Here is a 4,968-nt window from a genome sequence, read left to right as displayed (position 1 = left end):
GGGTTATTCGGACGCAGCCACACACAAAGAAGGCTCTGAGGATTGCTGGGGTGTCAGGGACTGCCTTCCCTCCCTTGCAATGCTCCTTGTGCATGACTGTCCTTTTCACCCTGTCCATCTTTGAGTGCCAAACAAAGTGAAAAACCATGCCTATGCTACGTTGGCCAGGAGTGGCCAGGCCTGTGTCACATACTGCAGCACGGGCAGTGCATCGTTCCTAAGCATCAGAGCCTTTCCTTAAATGCTCAGGTGTCTCAAGCTCCAAAAGCCCAGTTTCTTCTTGACTTTGGCCAGGCATTTGTTCCAGCGTTTTCCCTCTGCTCCTGGTCCCCAAAACCAGATACTGAGTGTAAAGAAATGGCTCCCTGTTGCAGTTACCCCCCACTTTTGGCCTGATACTGATGCTGACTTGCCTGAGAAGTGTGCTGGGACCCTGCTAACCAGGCCCCAGCACCAGAGTTCTTTCACCTAAAATGTACCATTGTTTCCACAATTGGCACACCCTGGCATCTAGGTAAGTCCCTTGTAAACGGTACCCCTGGTACCAAGGGCCCTGATGCCAGGGAAGGTCTCTAAGGGCTGCAGCATGTCTTATGCCACCCTAGGGACGCCTCACTCAGCACAGACACACTGCTTGCCAGCTTGTGTGTGCTGGTGGGGAGAAAATGACTAAGTCGACATGGCACTCCCCTCAGGGTGCCATGCCAACCTCACACTGCCTGTGGCATAGGTAAGTCACCCCTCTAGCAGGCCTCACAGCCCTAAGGCAGGGTGCACTATACCACAGGTGCATGAGCACTATGCCCCTACAGTGTCTAAGCAAAACCTTAGACATTGTAAGTGCAGGGTAGCCATAAGAGTATATGGCCTGGGAGTCTGTCAAAAACGAACTCCACAGCTCCATAATGGCTACACTGAATACTGGGAAGTTTAGTATCAAACTTCTCAGAATAATAAACCCACACTGATGCAAGTGTTGGATTTATTAAAAAATGCACACAGAGGGCATTCTAGAGATACCCCCTTTATTTTACCCAATTATTCAGTGCAGGACTGACTGGTCTGTGCCAGCCCGCTGCTGAGAGACGAGTTTCTGACCCCATGCGGTGAGAGCCTTTGTGCTCTCTGAGGACAGAAACAAAGCCTGCTCTGGGTGGAGGTGCTTCACACCTCCCCCCTGCAGGAACTGTAACACCTAGCAGTGAGCTTCAAAGGCTCAAGCTTCGTGTTACAATGCCCCAGGGCACTCCAGCTAGTGGAGATGCCCGCCCCCTGGACACAGCCCCCACTTTTGTCGGCAAGTCCAGGAGAGATAATGAGAAAAACAAGGAGGAGTCACTGGCCAGTCAGGACAGCCCCTAAGGTGTCCTGAGCTGAGGTGACTCTGACTTTTAGAAATCTTCCATCTTGCAGATGGAGGATCCCCCCAATAGGAATAGGAATGTGACCCCCACCCCTTGGGAGGAGGCACAAAGAGGGTGTACCCACCCTCAGGGCTAGTAGCCATTGGCTACTAACCCCCCAGACTTAAACACGCCCGTAAATTTCGTATTTAAGGGCTCCCCTGAACCTAAGAATTTAGATTCCTGCAACTACAAGAAGAAGAGGACTGCTGAGCTGAAAGACCCCTGCAGAAGAAGAAAAGAAGACACCAACTGCTTTGGCCCCAGACCTACCGGCCTGTCTCCTGCCTTCTAAAGAAACCTGCTCCAGCGACGCTTTCCCCAGGACCAGCGACCTCTGAATCCTCAGAGGACTGCCCTGCTTCAAGAGGAACAAGAAACTCCCGAGGACAGCGGCCCTGTTCCAAAAAGACTGCAACTTTGTTTCAGAGGAGCAGATTTAAAGACCCCTGCAATCCCCGCAAGAAGCGTGAGACTTGCAACACTGCACCCGGCGACCCCGACTCGACTGGTGGAGAAACAACGCTACAGGGAGGACTCTCCGGCGACTCCAAGACTGTGAGTAACCAAAGTTGTCCCCCCTGAGCCCCCACAGCGACGCCTGCAGAGGGAATCCCGAGGCTCCCCCTGACCGTGACTGCCTGACTCTAAAAATCCCGACGGCTGGAAAAGACTCTGCACCCGCCGCCCCCAGCACCTGAAGGATCGGAACTCCAGTGCAGGAGTGACCCCCAGGAGGCCCTCTCCCTTGCCCAGGTGGTGGCTACCCCGAGGAGCCCCCCCCTTGCTTGCCTGCACTGCTGAAGAGACCCCTTGGTCTCCCATTGACTCCCATTGGAAACCCAACGCTAGTTTGCACAATGCACCCGGCCTCCCCCGCGCTGCTGAGGGTGTACTTTTTGTATGGACTTGTGTCCCCCCCCGGTGCCCTACAAAACCCCCCTGGTCTGCCCTCCGAAGACGCGGGTACTTACCTGCAGGCAGACCGGAACCGGTGCACCCCCTTCTCTCCATTGAAGCCTATGTGTTTTGGGCACCTCTTTGACCTCTGCACCTGACCGGCCCTGATCTGCTGGTGTGGTGACTTTGGGGTTGCTCTGAACCCCCAACGGTGGGCTACCTTGGACCCAAATCTGAACCCCGTAGGTGGTTTACTTACCTGCAAAAACTAACATTACTTTACCTCCCCCAGGAACTGTGAAAATTGCACTGTGTCCACTTTTAAAATAGCTATATGTGTTTTATGTAAAAAGTATATATGCTATTGTGATTATTCAAAGTTCCTAAAGTACTTAACTGCAATACCTTTCATGCAAAGTATTACATGTAGAATTTGAACCTGTGGCTCTTAAAATAAACTAAGAAAATATATTTTTCTATACAAAAACCTATTGGCCTGGAATTGTCTCTGAGTGTGTGTTCCTCATTTATTGCCTGTGTGTATGTACAACAAATGCTTAACACTACTCCTTTGATAAGCCTACTGCTCGACCACACTACCACAAAATAGAGCATTAGTATTATCCCTTTTTGCCACTATCTTACCTCTAAGGGGAACCCTTGGACTCTGTGCATACTATTCCTTACTTTGAAATAGTGCATACAGAGCCAACTTCCTACACTGAGGATCTTTACCAGTCCTGCCTCAATGGGGAAGGGGAGAGGCTTGTTACATAGGTCCCAGCAGCCGAAGAGCTTTGCCTGTGATTTGTCCACGTTGATCTTTGACCAGGATGCTTTGCCAAAGTCCTTGCATCCCTCCAGCAAGGACTGGACCGATTTCCCATCCGCGCAGAAGAGGGTGACGTCGTCCATATACAGTGTGCACTTGACTTCTTTCTTTGCATCTGCTGGTGTCGGGATCCCTCTGATGCTCAGGTTCTTACTGATGTACTCCGCAAATAGCTCTATAACCAAAACAAACACAGAGGGCGAGGGCGGAAAGCCTTGTCTTACCACAGACCTTATAGGGAAGGGGTCTCTTTTCCAACCATTTACCATGACTGAACTGAAGATGTCTGTATACATTATTCTAACATAATGGCAGAACCACTCCCCCGACCCAAAGCCCTGCAGTACCCTCTCCATGAACTCCTGGGAGACACAGTCAAAGGCCTTTTCCTGATCGAGACAGACCAGCGCAGCGTGTATATTACGGTCCGTGATGTACTGGATGGTATCTCTGATCAGTGCTAAGCTGTCCGCTACCCTGCGTCCTGGAACCCCACAGGTCTGGTCTGGGTGAACTATCTCTCCCATAGCGCCCTTGAGTCTATTCACCATTGTCTTTGACAGGATCTTGTAGTCCACATTCAGGAGAGAGATGGGAGGCCAGTTCTTGAGTTCACATCTCTCCCCCTTATGTTCATACAGGAGCGCGATCATTCCTTCCCTTAATGTGTGGGTCATGAAAGTGCTCGCTCAGCTCTTTCTTAACTGCCTCCAGAGGGTTCATGACGTCCCATCCCCGGAGTTGGAGGTCGTGCAGTTCCTGCAGCTGTTGCTGCAGTCTACTGAACTCCTTCCTTCTCCCCCTTGCTGCTTTCCTGCCCACGTTCTTAAAGAAGTCTTGAATCCTGCCTTTCACCCACTCCCACCATTCCCCTATGGACTGGAAGGTGTCTTTCACGCCTTGCCACTCACTGTAAGTCCTCCTCAGCTCCTCCTGTACATCCTCTCTCCCCAGCAGAGAACTTTTCAGCTTCCAGGTTCCTGGACCTGTCAGGAATTTTCCTGTTAGTTCCCACTGGAATCTGATAGCCCTGTGATCAGAGAAATGCACTGTTACCATGGAGTGTTGCCAGATCCTCACTGATTTGGAGATGAAAACAAAGTCTATCCTGGGGTTCACGGATCCATCAGGGAGGCTCTAGGTGAAGTTCCTGGCATCTGGCCCCATAGATCCAATTACGTCTGTCAGGGAGGCCTCACCCACCATCTCAGCCAGGAGTTTTGCTGCATCATCCATCCATCCTTCCCCAGACCTGGTCCCATATCGACCACCACTTTCTAGTATACAGTTGAAATCCCCACCCATCATGATTGTTCTTGAGGTGACCAGCTGTGGTCTGAGGCGCTGGAACAGCTCCCGTCTCTCACCTACATCAGAAGGCGCATACACATTGATCAGTCTAACTGGTTCTCCTGCCCATGAGCCGTCAACGACAAGAGCCCTGCCGCCTTCCAGCTCGGTTACCGAGTCCATTATGAAGCACCTCCCTCTGGCAAAGGTAGCGACTCCTACAGACCTACTGCTGTTCACCCCAGACCAAGAGGAAGGCCCAAATGTCGACTGCTGTTCTAGGAGTGTGTATGAAGCTGCAAAAGGGATGCAGCATTCCTGAAACATGTACGCATCACATTTCTGGCTGGCAAGAAAGTTCAAGGTGCTAGCACATCTGCGCTTGTCTCTGATACTTCTCACATTTATGGGAAACAATGAAATAGCCATCTTAATTAGTGTTTAAGAGTTAACATTAGGCTTAAATACTAACTATCAAGTCAGAGTAATTAGCTGTTTATTCACAATGACAAGGCTACTTACAGGGCTGGTCAGGATCTGGCT

Source organism: Pleurodeles waltl, chromosome 4_1 (genome assembly GCF_031143425.1).
Source record: "Pleurodeles waltl isolate 20211129_DDA chromosome 4_1, aPleWal1.hap1.20221129, whole genome shotgun sequence".
Classification (NCBI taxonomy): Eukaryota; Metazoa; Chordata; class Amphibia; order Caudata; family Salamandridae; genus Pleurodeles; species Pleurodeles waltl.
The sequence above is the reverse complement of the archived record's forward strand: the minus strand, read 5'-3'. Positions refer to the sequence as shown.